Source organism: Jatropha curcas, chromosome 2 (assembly GCF_041381405.1).
Source record: "Jatropha curcas cultivar XTBG-Jc1 chromosome 2, XTBG_Jcur_1.0, whole genome shotgun sequence".
In the NCBI taxonomy this organism is placed as follows: Eukaryota; Viridiplantae; Streptophyta; class Magnoliopsida; order Malpighiales; family Euphorbiaceae; genus Jatropha; species Jatropha curcas.
Genome location: NC_143152.1, coordinates 21,141,980 through 21,161,611, shown reverse-complemented (window position 1 = coordinate 21,161,611; position 19,632 = coordinate 21,141,980).

Genomic DNA, 19,632 nt, shown 5'->3' with positions numbered 1-19,632 from the left:
TCCCAACGAGGTAACCCATAACATAGATCTGCCGTTATGGATCAAGTTACGCTTCTGATTATTGTATATTCTTGTCAAACAAATTATATGAACAATAGATCTGGACTATATTAAAGATTATTTAACAACATGAACTTCGGTTTACTATGAGTTAAATAAGTAATTAATAATTGAGTGACATGTAAATGAATAAAGAAACCAAGTGTTTGTTAAGGACCTATGAGTGGCTGAACCATTCCCCTTGCTTGGACTTGGAGAATGAGACTTTTTCTTTGGACAATATTCCCTTTGACACCTTTTATTGACATGAAAATGGATACTAAGACTACGTCTGAATGTTTTCAAATTAAAGGAAATTATGGACTTAAAATGAAACTTTGTAAATTATGAAAAATTAGAATCTATGAACACATTTTAAATGTGAAAAGATATGGACTTAAAGAATGCTTTGGACAAAAACTATGAAAATAGAACCTTCATAGTTTAAGGGCATGAGTCGTCGAATATGCCTTATCCTCCTAGCTTGGCATTGTTTTGTTTTTATTGAATAACTTTCTTAATTTGATGATTTTGAAATTACATGAATTTGGACTTTCAATTTAGATTTTAAGATAGTTTGATGAAAGTGTATTTTTCTATAAGGTATGTTTAATATGTTTAATGAAATGTGTTTTGAGTATTGGGCATGAAAATTATCTAAACTTTGAAAGTAAACTAAGGATTGAGATAACTGACATTTGAAAACATTGCAACACAAGAACCGTGATTTTAAAGGTAAAATGGTGCTTTTCCAAATGGCCTATAAGTGAATTTATGTGTTTTTGCCTCCTTATATTTCCTTACTGACATAATTGTTATGATAAAAAACACAATGAATGGATTTATGTGTATGACTCCATAAAAAATAAATGAATTACTTTGCTGGTTATGACTTTATAGAAGTTTACATGAATGAGAGGGATAACATGAAATTGAGCAATATTGTATGAATATGAGAATTAGCTCGATGATAATGATTTATAAGAATTATGTAAACCTTGATTCATATGCTAAATATTCTCATGATATTTAATGCTTGAATCATGAAGAATGATCTTATTGGTATAATTATGAGAATTAAAGGCTTTTATGAAATGAATGCATATGTAAAAAGAAACATAACTTTAAGGCCCTAGTAAAGTTGGTGGGTATCGGTAGTAAGATAGAGGTATGGCATTCCTTGTCTATTGTTCCCAGGGCATCATTTTCCAAACTGTCTCTTCTTATTCCTTATCAAATTTTCCTTCATCTTTCTGACTAGGTTCCACTTCCCTAACAAAATCTTTGAGTGCTCCTCTCTGTATCAACTTCTCAATTTCCCTTTTCAAGGCCCAACAATCTTTAATATTGTAACCATGATCTCTATGGAAGTCATAATAATTAGACTTATTGTGCGTAGCAATTAATTCATGTCTTATCATGGGAGGCTAACTGATATGAACTCTTTCAAGATCTCTCCTAATCAAAGCTAAGACTTCATTTCAACTAGTGTTTATGGGCATAAATTCTTCTTTGTTTATCCTTAATTTGCCTTCTCGAGGGTAGGGAACTAGGTGAAATTGTCACTGCTTGGACTGCTTGATGGGAAAGCAGGTCCTTACTAACTCTTCTTATCATTCGATTTCTTCTATTGCCTTATCTAATTTATAGAACTTGTTCGCTTTCACCATAAATTTTGCAAAGGTCATAGGAGGATTAACTTGAAGAAATTTAAATACTATAGTTCTTCTCCATGGCATTGACAACCATTTAATTATGGAAAAATTATTATTTCATCCCTGCATAATAGGAAATACAACTAGTCCATCCCTCCATTTTAAGAAACGCATTTTGCAGCCTTTAGTTTTGTGTCTGTCAAATCTTTGCATCCTTCTGCCCTAGTTTAGCCATTTTTGCCGTTTATTCAATAAGAAAAGACCGGTCAAAAGAGAGAGAGACTAGAAAATAAAACCAAAAGTACCTTTAACAACCAGCATCATCAGTTGACGAGCCGTTTCTATCTCTCTCTATGCAAAATTCAAATACGAAAACAAAATCATAGTGAGGTTTTTACTTATTTCTGTCAATTCCTCTCTCTCCTTTTTCTTTTGTTTCTTTCCCTTTATTATTATTATTTTTTAAAGATTTCTTTACATTGAATTTCATTGAATTCATGTGTTGCAGATAAGAAGTTATGTATATCACGATGTTATCAGGCTGGGTTATGCTCAGAAATTGCCTTTGTTCAAGTAATTGAATTTTTGGATGGCAATTGAATAATTAGTTAGAGAATTGAACATACTTGAGGAATATATATATGAAATAGCACTCTTCTTATAATTCATTTCTTTTTAATTTTAAATATGCTAATTCACTGTTTTTAGATCCTTTCTTTTAACTTATCGAGAAAATTGTCTACAATGGATAGAAAATCCAACTCTTCTTGTAAATTGTATGTTTGATTTGTCCTTTTGGAATTTAAATCAAACTTTCATTTTTCTTCTCTCTCTCTCCTTAAGTCCTACGCCACCAACAGTGCAAAAGTGGTATTTTTAAATCCAAGGCCACAAACAATGCAATTCAGAGGCTTTGGCAACATCGATAACACTTGCGATAAAAGCTTACAGGACCCTTATCTGTTTTGATCTTTTTCCTACAAGGTCTCAATTACCCAAAGAGAGAATAGAAAATAAAGCTAGAAGTACTTTAACACCCAAAGAGTGAATTAATTATTTTTTGCTTGATTGGATGAATCTAAAGTCAAAATGATGGTGTTTTTTTTTTTTTTTTTTTTTTTTTGCTTTGTTCTTGCAAATTTTCAAGGGAGAGAGGTTTGAATGATTTAGTACAAAGTGAAAATGTGAAAGAAAGATAAGGGTATTTATTACTTTTGACTAGACACTAACAGCAAAAAATGAGCTTTTTTTTTATGGAAGAACTTATTAGTTTAACGGTTCAAAAGATATGGACTTCAAAAGGCATTTCTACAAAAGCAAGGATGAAGTAGTAGTAATTCAATATATAGAGGGACATGATAGTAATTTTCCCTTTAATTATTAAGATTCTTCACCTGTAATGTCATCTTTCGGAATTTATTTATGTATTGCCGCAATGACTCTTCGTCCTCCATTTTCAGATCTAAGATGTCAAAAGAAATCTTCTTTGATGAGATACTAATGATGAACATGGACATAAAGAGGGAAGCTAATTATGAGAACGAGACAATGGATTGGGATTTCAATTCTTGGTACCACTCATGTGCTACTCCTTTCAAGGTTACAGGAAAAATTTAGTATATGAGCTCATCTCAATTCGTCTGCAAATGCATGATGGTTCGACAATTAGCTAAATGGCTTCTTGGGTCAATTTAACATCATATTTGTCAAATATCGACATCTTAAATTTTTAGGGAAAAGGGACAACTATAAGGTCTGGTGATAGAGGCAAATCGTTTGAGCCCATAGTTGCTCGTCTCTCCTCTTTACTTTTTTATATTCTCTCAATGCTTCTCTAACTTTATGTGCCAATCAGTTTCTACGGTGGTAGAACGAGTCATATTTCTCTAGTTACAGTGCTTAAATTATGTGTCACACCTTAACTCCATCCATCAGAGGAGTTGTCCATTCCGATCCTGGATGAATAAGATTCGCACGGTTTTATCCAGCAGGTGAAATGAAAAACTTGCCAGGAGATCACTTATCCTAAGATTTTTCTTAAACGAGCATACTTTATCCCGAAGTTCTTACAACTTTCTAGGCCATTCTACTAAAAGGTGTCTCTGATGATTAATTTCTCTCGTTTCAATTTATCATTGATTTATTTTCGTGTTCCACATTCCACTACCCTAGCTAGCCTCACCATCCTAAAGGATTGCCAGGAGCTTTGTTCTACTACCCTCTTTAAGCGTTAGCCAGGTCGGGTTGTCACAATATGTCTTGTCTTACCAAGAAGCTTCATCTTTTCCTTCTTGATCTCCTTCAAAAAAGTTATGCTTGCCTTGTTTTGATTAACCTATAGAGTTTTGGTTCCGCTAGTTATATGGATGAATTAAGAAGTTTCCAAGAGGTGGAGATTGATTTTTTAAAAGCACAGCTAATGGTCATTTCTAAGTTTTTTTGGAAGCACAACTAATAATTGTTTTTGAGTTACCAATGCCTGAGCTAGCTATGGTGGAGTTTTTAGAAACATCAATGGCAAATGGCTTAAATATTTTGCAAGGAATATTGTATATTGTGTTGCCTTAGAAAATGAGTTTTAGGGGAATATTTCAAGGTCTTACCCTTGCTTGGGATTTTGATTTAGGGATGTTGATTCGTAGAATTTTGTAGAGATCTTAAAAAGACAATCTATGGTTTTTTTATAGTTTAGAAATATTCTTTTTGTTTGTAGAAGTTTGTTGGAGGGATTATAAATAGATCATATTTAAAAGATTTATAGAGAAGCAAATTTCTTATCCAACAGTGTATTATCTATGAGTAAAGAAGTCCATGTGCTTGAGCAACCTTTGAAGAAGCTAATAGAGTATGAACTGTATGCAATACCAAACCTTAACCAAATTATTGCGGTGCTAATGAGGGCTTAAAACATAATTTAACTACCAAATTAGGCAAAAGAATTTTAAAAAATATTTCAAATTTTCAAGAAAATTAAAAGAAAAAAAAAATAGAGAGGGCGATCGGCTCCTTGTGCCCTAAGGAAGGTCCACTGCTAACAAAATGGCATAGAGATATTATGTAATTTTCCTTTTGAATTTAATATTGTCCGTCTAAGTTAAAAGGAAAAAAAAAAGATTGAACTTTAACCCCTTATTTGGAACAAATGAATTCTACTAAATTGTGCAAAATGCATTTTAAAATCTATATTTTTGAGTTTTGAATGAAAAATGTAGATTTCAATTCTAGAAAAATAATTCTGTGAAATTGAACATAACTGCATCAAATTCAACAAAAATAGATGGAATTTTCAAATAAATTTCCAAAACTAAGCAATCCAATTTTTATGACAAAACTACCGTTCTCCTTCTATAAAGTCAATTTTTTTAATTTTTTTTTTTACTTATTTAACTTATTTATTTATCAAACTTCACCAAAACCACTTAAAAATTTATTTTTCAGAAAAATATTTTCTTAATATTTTTTATTTTAATACAGAAAAATATTTTCTTAATATTTTTTATTTTAATATTTTTATCTTTTATTTTAATATTTTTAGCATTTTTCTTACTATTGAGGAGAGAGATTCAAGTTAAATATACATTTATCACTAATTAAATGCAATAATTTTATTAAGATTATTTTTATTTTATATGTTTATTTTAATAAAAATATAAAAATTATATAGTATAATACAAATACAATTGGTATTTATTATTTATTTTTGTGAAATTACTGTTACAAGGATATTTTAGAAAATAAAAGCAAATGAATTTTTAATCATGAATTTATTCTATACATGATTATATAGAATTCAATTTAATTACATGTTTTAAATTAATCATACCAAACATAAAAATTTATTTATAAATGAATTTTATATTTTTAAATTCATTTATACTAGACGGAGCGTAAGTTTCTAAATTCAAGGGCTAACTTAAATTAGCATTTGTTTTTACCTATGCATGCAGCATCCTATCTTGGCTTCATCTAATATATATATATATATATATATATATATATATATATATATATATATATATATATATATACCAACAAAAACTAGACTAAGACACAGCAAAAACTAGACTAAGACTAATGACCAACAAAAACCAAAGACTTTGAAAAACTTTATATTTAATGACAAAAGACTAGACTAAAAGACTTAAAGACTAGACTAATGCTTTTTAATTTTTATCGTATATAAACTTTAAGGACTAAAGACTTACAAAAGACTAAAAATAATAAAGACTTATGACTAAAGACTAATGACTTGCTTTTAAGACTAAAGACTTATACTTTTAAACTAAAGACTTATGCTTCTTAATTTTTTATCGCTTCTTTGAAAAAGACTAATGAATTACAAGTCATATATATGTAGAGAGCTAAGATTATTACTCGGATTTAAATAAATACAGATACAAATATTTAAAGATAAATTATAACTGTAAACTAAAATACTATGATTAATTGGGTTTATATGAATACTTATATAATTCATTAAGTATGATTTTACTTCAAAATTAACATACAGTTTAAACAATATTTCTGATGTGGAAGATCAGACTAAGCTGCATCCACAGAGCATACTTATGACAAATTTAATCAACAATTTAACACAAAGGTTTAGGGTTCCTGCAACCTTAACCTGGGATCCCCAGAATTAAGTCAGAGTATGGAGGGAGAAGAGAAAGGTGCCGTAAACACGGACTTATATTCGTAGCAGTTTAATATAAAATACAAACTTTATTTATTTATAAAATATAAATACAAGATCTAAAACTTACAAGAGTTTTAGATTTAGACTTTCTCCAACTTGAACGCTTACAGCTTGAACTAGGAGCAAAGAAGGAGAGAGGGATTATGGTTATCTTAACTAAAAACTAAACTTATGCCTTCACAAGGGGAGAGGCTCCCTTTATATAGAAAAAACAAAGAATCTTCTTTCCTGTAGACTGTTTATTTTTTACTGTTGATGCACATTACTCTGTTTACCACGGAATTTTACTGTAGAGAAATAGTGCTTGGTCGGCCATTGGAGCTTGCCTTTTACTGTAGAGACACGTGAAGGAATAAGGTTCCTTCTGCCTTTTAATCAGATGAGGACGAAGTGTCCTTCTTTTTCTTTTCTTTTCTTTTCACTTTGCTTTTTTGTTTTAACTTTGCTTTTCCTTTTTCTTTTTTGTCAGTTTTACTTTTTACTATTATTGATTGAAGAATATCATCATTGCTATCTTTACTTGAAACAAGGGAAGATAATGATGTTGACGAAGATGAGGACGCCATGTCTGCCCATTTGGCTTTGCCTTTAAGACTGGGTTTGGATGACGATTTATCTGAAGAGACTGCTGGCGGTTTACTTGATGAGGGTTTTATTGGAGAATCTGAACCTGTGGAAAGCTGCTGGAACATTTCCTGGCAAATTCTTTTATACTCATCAGGTGTTTTAGCCGCTACTAACCTGGCTTGACACTGTGCTTTTTGGATTCCAAATATAGGTTGATCCTTTAAAGCAAGAGTTGTAGCATAGGTTAATGTAGGTGTACCAGAAAGTTTAGTTCTAATCCATTGATCGATTTTAAGTTCAGTGGTAGAGTTCTTGAAAGAGCCCCACCATTTAATCTTGTGTCGTTTTACCAACATAGGAATTTGAATTCCTATGGCATACTGAGTGTCCAAATACCATTGATATACCCAGGGCGTAAAGAAGGCCATACAATAGTACATTAAGGATGGAATATGGGCTTCTTCAGGTCTAGGTTTATAATGGGCTTTAAAGTACTGATATAAAGAGATGATAGGAGGAGGGAGAATATCATTGGATAAACCCCTTGTTTGCCACCATTTTTTAAACCAGTTTGGAATCTTTAAATCAGTACGAAAAGACTGATCAAAATAAATTAACCACGAATGAGTAGCAGTGGGATTTTGAATATAGAAAACTTTTTCCCATGCGTCTTTATAATCAAAATAATTATAAGTAGTACTATGCACATGCTTATATAAAATTTTGAATTTTACTGGAGTATAAAGGGATGGAGCAGGCCAATCTTTAGGATGAATAACTCTTTGGATTTTTGTGGAAGAATACAAAATAATAGATTTATTATTAGGATCAAAATTATGTTTAATTTTTACAGAGTCAGTATCAAGTAAGATATTATGATAATATTCCTGAGGTTTTGAAAGATCATTTGGAGTAAAATAGCAATCCTCAGGGTAGTAGTGTTTTAAAATTGACCAAGGATTAATATTATTATACCCATCCTCGATCTCAATTTCATAATCAAAAATATTTTTAACAAACCATTTATGTATACTTTGAGGAGTATACTAGATTTTTGGCAAATCCACAGCCATCAACGGATTTGATAAGTCTTTACTGTCTACCGTTTGAGACAGACTAGCCGTACCATGAACGGGTACGATCGTTTTAAGTTTAGAAGACATACCTGCATCCTCTGTGGAAGAAGATGCTATACCTTGCAACGCCTTTAAAACTTCAGGAGATTGACTAAGTTGTTCAATCCATTTTTGAAGATCTTTAGAGGTTTTAGTGTTTAAGGCTGGGGTTTTAGTGAGGTCATCAGAATGCTCAGAAAGAGCTTTAGTGGGTGAGTCGGATTCTTCTTTAATGGCTTTTCCCTTATCCTTTTTCTTGCCCATTGTTCTGTAAGAATTCACGAGTAAGAAAGTCTGGAATATTGTTTTTATTACCAGGAATGAATTCAATATCAAAATCAAAAATACTTAATAATGCTTGCCATCGTGCAAAAATTTGTTTAGAGGCAAGATTTTGAACATCTTTTTGTAAAACATCTTTAACAGATTTGCAGTCGATACGTAATAAAAATTTTTGATTTAAAAGATCAGATTGGAATTTGTTTATACAAATGACTATACTTAAAATTTCCTTTTTAATAGTAGAATAATTAACTTGAGCGGGAGTCCAATGTCCTGAAGTATATTGGATTATACGCTCTTTATTATCAAGTTTTTGTTTTAAAATACCACCATAGCCTATATCAGAAGCATCAGTTTCAACTATTTTAAATGCTGTAGGATTATGAATATATAAATATGGTATTTCTTTTACTAAAGATTTTATCTTTTGAACTATTTGAGTATGCTTATCCGTCCAAGGACTAGCATTTTTTCGTAATCGATCATGCAATAATTTTAACATACAATTTAAATTAGGGTAAAAATCAATGACATAATTTAAACAACCAAGAAACCTTTGTAATTGGAGTTTATTAGTAATTTCATCTGGAAATTTTTCTCCAAATACCAAAGTTCTTTCTATGGGTTGAATTTTATCTTGCTCAATATAATGACCCAAAAATCTGATTTTAGTTTTAAACAAGTCCATTTTAGTTTTACTTAAGGCCAAACCATTTTGCCGAATTACCATACAAAATGTTTTTAAGTGTGTGAAATGTTCATGAAGAGTTGTACTAAAAATAAGTACATCATCAATATATACAATACAAAATTTAGAATAAGGATTAAAAATATCATTCATAATCCTCTGAAATTCAGAAGGAGCATTTTTTAGTCCAAAAGGCATTACATTCCATTCATATTGACCAAATGGAACTGTAAATGCAGTTTTATATCTATCCTTAGGATCAATTTGAATCTGCCAATATCCAGATTTCATATCAAATTTAATAAAAATATTTGCTTTATATAAATTTTTTAGAAGATCTTTTTTATTAGGAATTGGATATCTAATCCATTTTAAAGCCGTATTTAATGGTTTATAATTTATTACTAATCTCGGAACACCACGTTCTATTTCAGCATTTTTATTGACATAAAAAGCTGCACAAGACCATGGGCTTCTAGATTTAGATATTAATTTTTTATTGAGTAAATCCTGAATTTCATTTTTACAATGCTCTATCAATTCAGGATTCATCTGAATTGGTCTAGCTTTAGTTTTAATAGTTTTTTCATCAAAATCTTTTTCATATGGTAAATCTACTATGTGTTGTTTACGATCCCAAAAAGCATGTGGATGATCAGCACATAGTTCCTTTTCCATAAATTCTTTTAATGTTGTGATTTTATCTTGTATTTCTTTAGTCTCTAATTGTTGTTTAATTTTGTTTAAACACATATTATTTCGTGCATCTTTTAAATCTTCTTCTCTAGATTTAATTAAAGAATTAATCTCTAGTATTTTAATTGAATGAGCTTTTAAGAGATTTAATTGCTTCTTCTTAGGTTTTTCAGTGAATTCTAACTTAACTGTACTATTTCTTATTTTAAATTTAATACAATCCTCTTTAACTGAATATGGTGTTATTAGATTGATAAAAGGGGTTCCTAATATAACCATATAATTTATTTGAGGTGATAATAAAAATACTGTGTTTATTTCTAAACCTTGATTTACTATTTGTGCATCTGTTTTACCTATAATTTCTAATTTAGATTTATTTGCAGTACTTAGTTTTTCATTAGTTTTTGACCAATATCTTTTAGGGATTAAATCTGATTTTATACAATTTAAATCTGCACCTGTATCAAACAGTGCAATTGCATCTATCACAAAATCATTTACCTGAATATTTATTTTTACCAAATATTTTCTTGAAGTTATTTCTTGTAATAAATTTAGAAAATTACTATCTACATCTTCATCTAATTGATTTATTTCATCTTTATCTGGTTCTGCTTCATCAGAAGAAGAACTAGAAATAAGTTGAGATTCTAATACCTTTATTAGTCTATCATGAAGTTGAAATTGTCTTTTTAATTCACTAACTTCCTTCTTTAGATTTCTAACTTCATTTTTTAAATTACTAGTGGAATTTTCTGCTTCTACTTTTTTATGCTTATTTTTATTTAATATAGTTGTGAGATCATAAGTATTATGTTGAATTTTAGGAGTTATATCCTCTTTTACTATCTGGGTTTCGTCAAAACTTTTAATGAGTTTTTGAAGGAGTTTAGCTTTAGTGTCTCGGTCATCTATAGAATTTACTACTTCTAAAAGCGTACTTTGATCTTTAGTTAACATATTTATAGAATTATCAGATGAACTAGTTGTTGTACCTAATTCATCAATTTGATTTCCACTTTCTATAACCTCAGATCCTGAAGAATCAGAATCAAGATATAATTCGTGGATTTTATTTAACACTTCTTCATCTAAATGTAATTCATTTAACTTTTTATTAAATTTACAAAATTTTGAAGTATGTCCCTTTTTACCACAATTATAACAAGTTAAATCTATATAAGAGGTTTTATTGGAATTTTTAGCTTGTTGCTTTCTTTTAGACTTCCTATGGGGTTTATATTTTTCTTTAGAATAAAATTTATCTTGACTAGATATAGACCTGTATTGTCTTTTATGATATTTATTTTTATATTGTTTTTTAGATTTATGTGTTCGCAAGCATTGTCCATCACATTTCTGTGGATATTTTAAACTATAATCAAATTGTTTACAAAATGATCCTAATTCTTTTTTAGTTTTCTGCATTTCATATTTTATTGTTCTTTGAAGTTTTAAGTCATGACAAATCTGCAAACCTTCTTTTTGAATTATACTAATTAATTGACCATAAGTTAATTTATTGTATGGTATAGGTTGACCATATTGTTGTTTAATATTGTTCCTAACTTTTTCTCCTAAGAAATAAGGGAGTCCAGCCAAAAACTTTTCTTTCCAAATGCTTTGATTAGAGTCTTCCCTTAACATTAACCTAGTTAGAAAAGTAGTTTTATATTCTTGAAAATTACCTAAGTGTTTACATTTTAAATTACTAAGTAATTCTGCATTTTTATCTTTTAAGTAAAATGGATCCCCAATAAAATGAAGTCAAATAGTGAGAATTAAAGATAACACAGCATCCTGAATTACTTCACCATTTTCATCATATATAGGTTCACCTTCATCATTGACTTGAATTGAATTTAAAATTTCTAGATGTTGTTGTTCAGTGAGATGATAGTCCCACCAACCTTTAAGTTGTCCAGTAAATCCAGCAATGAGGATTTCTACAATAGCTTTATCAGAAATAATTGACTGCGTTTTATAAGCATTTGCAGTCATGGTCATTTGTTGCAAAATACTTAATATATTATATTCACTTAAACCATCTATGTTCCATTCATAGATTGTTGAAGCATTATATTTAAATTGAGATATAATGTTAGGTTTATCAATAATGTCTAAGTCTGGTGCTCTATTTACTATTTCTCGATGATGATTTATAGGATTTAAATCAAATTGTTTAGCATTTTCTGAGTCAGGTTCACTGTCATCAGAGTTGGTGTTTTCTTCTATAGTGTTTATGTTTCTAGAGGCTTCAGTAGTGTCAGGAGCTACATGTTGATTAGTTGCTGAATGAACCTCAAGTTTACTCAATTGATCTTTTAATTTATTTACAAATTCTTGTTTACTTGATTGAGAAATTTGATAAGGTTTAAACATGTGAGTTTTTACAGTTTCTTTTCCTTTTATGGTTTCTGATACTAAAGGTTTATCTTCTAGCATATGTTCTATTCGTTTTAATTGTGAGTTTAAACAAATTAAACTTGCATTACTAAAGTTATTTTGTTCAATTACCTTTTTATTTACATCATTATCTTGAGCAATTTTATAAGGTGCACAAATAATTTCATTGTCTTGATATTTTAGTTTACTAATTGTTTTAGGAGGAAAATCACTTTTAAATGTTTGATCATTTACTATCCATTCTGGTCTTTTATCTCTTATAGTAATTGGATTTACACTTTTATCAGATTTATTTTCTTTAATTAATTTATACCATTCAAAGAATTTAAGTTCAGTTTGGTTACTTAATTTATAATCTAAATATTCATATTTTAATTCTTCAAAAGAGTAAGTTTTTAATATCTTTTTCATTTTAATTAAATTTTTGGTTTTAGATATTTCTTTGATTAAGCTTTTCTCAATATCGTCTTTACTAAGGACATTTAATTCTCTGTTGATATCGCTAACATTTTCAGTTATAGCTGAAGCTGTTGGTGATTCTGGAGATGTATTTACTAAGTTGGACTGTTGATTAACATAATTATCTACAGGATTATAAACTGCCTGTGGGATTGAATTACTATAATCAACACTTTTCATTTTTAAATTTGGAATATCAGAAGTAGAAAATCTCGGTTTTACTAATATTTGAATTATTGGTTTAGGCTCAGTCTCTTTATATTTAGCATAAATAACAGAAGGTATAGATGAAGTAGGTTTATCATTTTCATCTGTAGTTACAGAGGAAGATGACCCTGTATACCTCATACTTTGACTTCTATTAAATTTTAATGTAACTTTACCATCTTCAAATTGTTCTATTTTTTGTAAATTGATGTTTGGTTTTACTTTATCAATAACTGGAGGAGGTACAACCCCCTCTAAAATCCATTCATCTGGAAGTATTATATCCTTCCATTGGATGGTTTTAGGAATTACTGTGTTTGTTTTAGTCAAATCTGTTTGAAGAAATCTTGTTTCACCAATTTTAGGTTGTAATTTATATTTAGTACCAAAAGCTGAATTCATTGCCTTATAATGAATTTTATAAATTAAAGCTATAGGAATTGATCCTTGCTTCATTTTATAATTATGAGTTTTAATTTCCAAAACTATACTTTCTAAAATATTTAAATCATTTAATGAGACAGTCATATCTGGATAGACCTCAAAGGAGATCGGTCCTTCACTTAAGCTAGTTTCAACTGATCCTAATAAAAAATCTTGAAAATTTAAAAATCTAGCATCTCTTACTACTGCAAGTATACTAGTATTTAATCCTTTTCTGGTTAAAGGTTTTATTCCTACTTGAATTAATCCTATATGAATATATTTATATTTTTTACTTTTATGATGTTGCAAAATTTTAGAAGATAAAAGAGTTATTCTTTCAAAGGGTTTACTTAATTGAAAATCTCTTTCTTCGGTTTTAATTACATAATCTGTTTTAAATAAATTAAATTTAGAAACTTTATATATTTGTTCTTTATCAACTTTAGGAATTTCCCATTCATCAATTGCTTTACTAAAATCTTGCAAAATTAATTCATTTCTATTTATGACTCTTTTAATTTCTGAGTTATCGGAGTCTTCAGATCTATTACTACTAGCCGATCTACATAAGAAAGGATCCATTTTATAATATACGATAAAATTTTTTGACTACCTGGTTATACCCTTCCTGGTTATACCCGTCAGATGCCACTCACATGGGACTTACTCATGGGTTCAGTAGGCGTGGGTTCAGTAGGCAAAGCCAAAACCTTTTATTATATATCATAAAATGAAGACTTTATATGTATCTCTACCACGTAGCTCTAAATCTATGGCTCTGATATATATATATATATATATATATATATATATATATATATATATATATATATATTTTTTTTTTTTGATAGATTTTTACTTTTTTAGTTAATTTACCACTTACTTCTTAAAAATTAAAAAATTATATAAATAATTAATAATATATTAGTTAAAGCGGTAAACGATTTTAATCTTCGTAGGAGCGAGAACAAAAGTTTTATTTTTGAGAATAGCACTTATTAGGAGAGCTATAAGCCTATACACTGTAAAGTTTCAATAGAGATTACACGTTCTAATTATATTAAAAAAAATTGTATTAGAAATTTTAATATATTTATATTATATGTGCTACTAAAAGTTGAATTTTGTTTAATGTCAAAAAAAAAAATTTTTGAATTTTGTTTCATTAAGGTTCAGATTTTGAAAATTTTATTAAAACTGAATCCTACCTATTAATTAACTTTTTGAAGGGTTTATTAATTTACTTTATTTAAATAAACTTCTAAGTATTTATACAAAAAAAAAAAAAAAGTGATTTACAAAGAATTATTTGTTTCTTTTTTTAAAAAATCATAAAAGTTTCTTTCTCAATCTGATTGAATCAGCATCTTGACTCTAATTGGAAGCATTTATTACCCATTAGCTGTCCACCAAAAGTAGCACATTTCTTTTCTACCCAAATTGTAAAAAAAAATAAAAATAAAAAAAAAAATAAAAATAAAAGAAAAAGCAAGTTGTTATGTTAGGACAAACAAGTCACAAAAATTTCCACGAAAGGATAGACTACAACCCCTAATGTCGGCCACAAATCTGTGATTTGAGAATTCCATTGCCTTATTATGTATTGGGACTTAAATAACGTATTTTTAGGCAAAACATATATTTGGAATAAAAATCAATTTAACCCTGAATTTGTTTAATATAATAAATGGTCATATTTAATTTTTTGTCGATTTAATCTCTTAATTTATTTAAAATAATTAAAAAAATTAAATCTGACCTTTAGGTTAATTTAATCTCTGGCTTTATATATATATATATATATATATTCATGAATTCATTTTAACATAAACACCCGGATCAGACTTTTCCAACACTTCTTACTAAAAAATTAAAAAATCCATAAAAATATTATTTCTTCTAACACAGTAAATTTACAAAGCATGTAGTGTAATTTTAATCCATTCAACATGAGAAATGTATGGATTTCATAGGCTAATTTTAAAATATTTAAATTAATAAAAATTATAAACTCAAAGTCATTGGTCAAGGTAATTTTTAATTATTTTTTTATTTCATATTTAATGTGGCATTAGAAAACCTAAAACTTCTGCATAGAGACCGAAATAAAGGAAAATAAAAATCAAAAAAGAAAAGAGTCTTCATTTCAAAGTTAAAAATAAAGTTAATCTTTTCATTAACATTGTCTTCCTCCTTCATCGGATAATGTCCCACATTTCATGACATCATATAAATACAAATTTAGCTTTAATAAATAGAGAAATTAAAGTGTTTAATATCGATAAATAAAAATTTATAATATTTAATAATAAAAAATTGTTGTCTAAAATCCAAAGTTCAATAAATGAATCGTACAACGAATGGGTTTTTGTTCAAACAAGGAATTGTCTTTAACTTGAAGTCATGTCATGTGTATCTAACTGTACAGTGACATTGTTCTTGTCCTTTTCAAGCATGTAGGAAAATTCCAAGAATTCAAACTTCGACTGTAAATATTCAACATTAAGAAATAATATTTTAATTATAAATTAAACAATTTTTATTTGATTATTTCTTTAAGTTAACTGTACACCATATATTTTTCGATCTAGAAACTCTGCTAGGTGTCTTAGTCAATGTCCTATCAGCTGGGCCCATTAATTAGGTATTTACGTCGTGATTTAATACACTATCGTAAGCGTACAACCTCTCAAATGCTGATAAGAGACATTACATCCTTTCTGCAGAATCATAGTGTTGTGGTCTTCAATCCTCGACAATAGAGTCTGAAACTGGATCAAGTAAACGGATGATCGATGCTTTTACTATCACACCACCATCATGGACGTTGATAATTCATTACATACATAAAAAGAGAATTTAATAAATGTAAAGCTCAAAATTTATAATCCATTACATAAGTCTTCTTGAAATGTATAACTACATATGATTAATAATAAATTCAGTAATTCACATATTGTGCTTCTGACTAGGACGGAACAAGAGGGTGTAGGGGCCAATTAAAAAAATTTTAAAATTTTTAGAATGAATTTTTTTAAAAAAAAAAGTTTTATTTCCTATAATTAATAAAATTATTTTTTAGCCCCTAACTATTTGGGCTGGTTTCACAATTGCTTGTAACTATACATAAGCTAACAACCTAGAAACATACCTCTTCATCATATCATTTATCTCTAATCATATATTTATAAGCTAACAACTTAATCTTAACATTTTTTAAACAGAAATCATAATATATTGAATTATGGTTAATACTTAGTGATTTGAGCAAATTTATAAGTATTTAAAACAGACATTTCATTTTAATTTAGACTATATCTTGTTTTAATTTTTTAAGTTTTAATTAGATTTATGTTTTGTAATTTATATTCTTGATTTAATTTTTTTCACATGTCTTTTAATGGTTTATTATGAATCTACAGGTTTTTTTTTCTGATTATTGTGGTTAAAGATTAGGAAATTTAATCTGAATACTATTTAGAATTTTGAATATAATTTTCATATGGATCTCAGGTTGAAATGATTCAAAATGTTATAAAAATCTCAACTCTTAATTTCATCGTCTTCTTGTCTAAAATTAATCCACAAAATTGGAACCAAGAATCGTAATTAAATTTACATAGCTTTTTGGTTCCACAAAAGGAGAGGAATTAACCAGCTAAAGAGACATAAATTTAGGCGAAATTAAAGAGAATCCAGGCTTAAAAATAATAATAAAGGGAATTACTAAAAGTAAGCATCAAGAAATTAAAACATTTATGCAAAGCATAATTAAAGTTTTTCATCCTTTTTTCTTTGTTTTTAATTCTTTATTTCCCCATATTTAGGTTAAAATGTTATTAAATTTTTATATACCACTACAAAAAAAACGTGTTTTTGAAACCGATTTTTGCGACCGACATAAATCGGTCGCAATATTGCGATGATTTGCGACCGATTGCGACCAATTTTGGAGTGACAGAGATTAAATATTTTCCGACGGATTTGCGACCAATCTACGACAATATTAGTGACGGAATTGCGACCGACTGCGTATCCGTCGCTAATTCTAGCGCTAAATTGCGCATCGCAGTTCTGCGCTAAATTTAATATCTGGTTTGCAACGGAATAGTGACAGATATGCGACCGATTTTTTGCGACCGACTTCTTTGGTCGCAATTCGGTCGCAATTTGTTTCGCTAAATTTCTGCGCCAAATTTAGTATTTGGTTTGCCACGGATTAGTGACGGATTTACAACCAATTTTTTGCAATCGAAACATCTTTGGTCGCAATTCGGTCGTAATTTGTTTGATTATAAAACGACAACGCATGATTAAAAATTGCGACCGATTATTAAATGAATTGTCGGTCGCAAAAAATTAGGGCTTTATAACACCTTAGTCCCCTTGGGCGCAATTGCAGCGCCACTTCTCTTCTTTTCTCTTTTCTCTCTGTTTCCAGCATGCCTCCCAGATGCAACGCCGATCGCCGGAGAAGCTCCTGTCACCGGAGAAACCATGTCAGTCGCCCGGTTAGGTAGGTGCTCTTACCCTTTTATTTTACCTGCATTTTTGTTTTTATATATGTTGCAAAGTAATTTATATTTTATTTTATTTTATGTTGATTTTGTTATTTGTTTTTTGTAAATTGTTTTTTATTTTGTGTGAATGTTGGTGATTTTTTTTGTTGTAATTTTGAATAAATAATTTTTTTTTTCGTTATAAATAGGATTTGTTGGAAAATTTGAAGTTTTTAAGTTTTGTTCTTTATGTATTTGCTTTTTTTATAGAATTTTTGTTTGTTGTAATTTTGTATGAATGGATAATATTTTTTGTTGTAAAATTGAATTAATGAATGGATAATAAAAAAATGAACTTAAGTCTAAATTGTAAAAAATAATGCACAATTATTAGAAATATGTTTTTAATTGTGAACTTTGAGGTGGTAACCAACAGAACAGGTTTTTAATTGTTCATTTTTTCAATTATCACCGATCTAGAGAATAGAAACAGAAGATGGAAAAATGTTGGGAAAAGAAAAAAAAAAAGCAAAAAAACAAAAAGAAAGAAAGAAAGAAATCACAGACCAAAAATACTAAGTTGCCAAAATGGCTAACATTAGAATCAGTAGCATATAAGTATTTTGCTTATATTTTGTTGAAGGCAATAATATCACAGCTCTGAATATATTCGTTGCAAGGCTCAACTGTCAGATGTTCCTCTATGAGAATTTTTGTTTGTTGTAATTTTGTATGAATGGATAATGTTTTTTTGTTGTAAAATTGTATTAATGAATGGATAATAAAAAAATGACCTTAAGTCTAAATTGTAAAAAATAATGCACAATTATTAGAAATAATTATAACTTGTAAAAAAAATTAATGAGTATAATTTAATACTAATCAAATTTTCTAGTAATCAAATTAATAAGTGTATTGAAATTTATTTTTTTGAAATTATTTTATATGTAATTAATTACTATATAAAAATAATACTCGATTTTTCAAAAAAAAAAAAAAAAGAAAAGAGATTATATATAAGTGTTTATGTGAATATATTTTGACTTGAGATTTGATTATATTATACTGAAAGTATTGCCGAAATTTTTTTAAAAACTGAAAAATGAGGAATCGTACATTTACTGATATTATAGTAAGTTTATATATATATATATAGTTAACCTTGGTAAGTTTACACATATATAGTGACCCTTATACATATTTATATATATTTACCACATGTTCTACAATTCTTATAATTGTATATACATATACAAGTTATGTTATCTCTAGTACAGATGACTAGAGACAAGGCGGTTGACTCAGATGCGTCCGACAGTGGTTCGCATGGAGGTCGTGGCCAAGGACGCAGTACACGTTGATGAGGATGATACTTCTTAGATTGTCGTTGATTTTTTCATATTTTGTATAATACATTACATTTACAGTTCTTTCTTAGATTGTTATTGTTTCTGATCATGCTTGTGATATGTATATATATGTCAATTTTTGACAGTGGAAAAAATTTTGGTTTTAATATTATTATTTTTTTTGTGCCCGTAATTATATTTTGCAATCGATTAGCGACCGAACTGCAATCAAATTATACCCGTTAAATTTAAATTTGTGACAGGTTGCTAACCAATTAATTTTAGAATCTGCGACCGATTTGCGACCGCGTTTGATAATTGCGACGTACACTTTTTGCTTGCGACTAATATTTATAATTTTGATACTGATTATTCGGTCGCTAATTTGCGACTGCTTAGAAAATCGGTCGCAAAAGTATTTGCGACGAGCACTTTTGCGACCGATTAATTTCTGTCGCAAATCGGTCGCTATTTCCATTTAGCGACCGATTTCTTATATCATATCGGTCGCAATTTACCTATTTTTTTGTAGTGTACATTCTTGA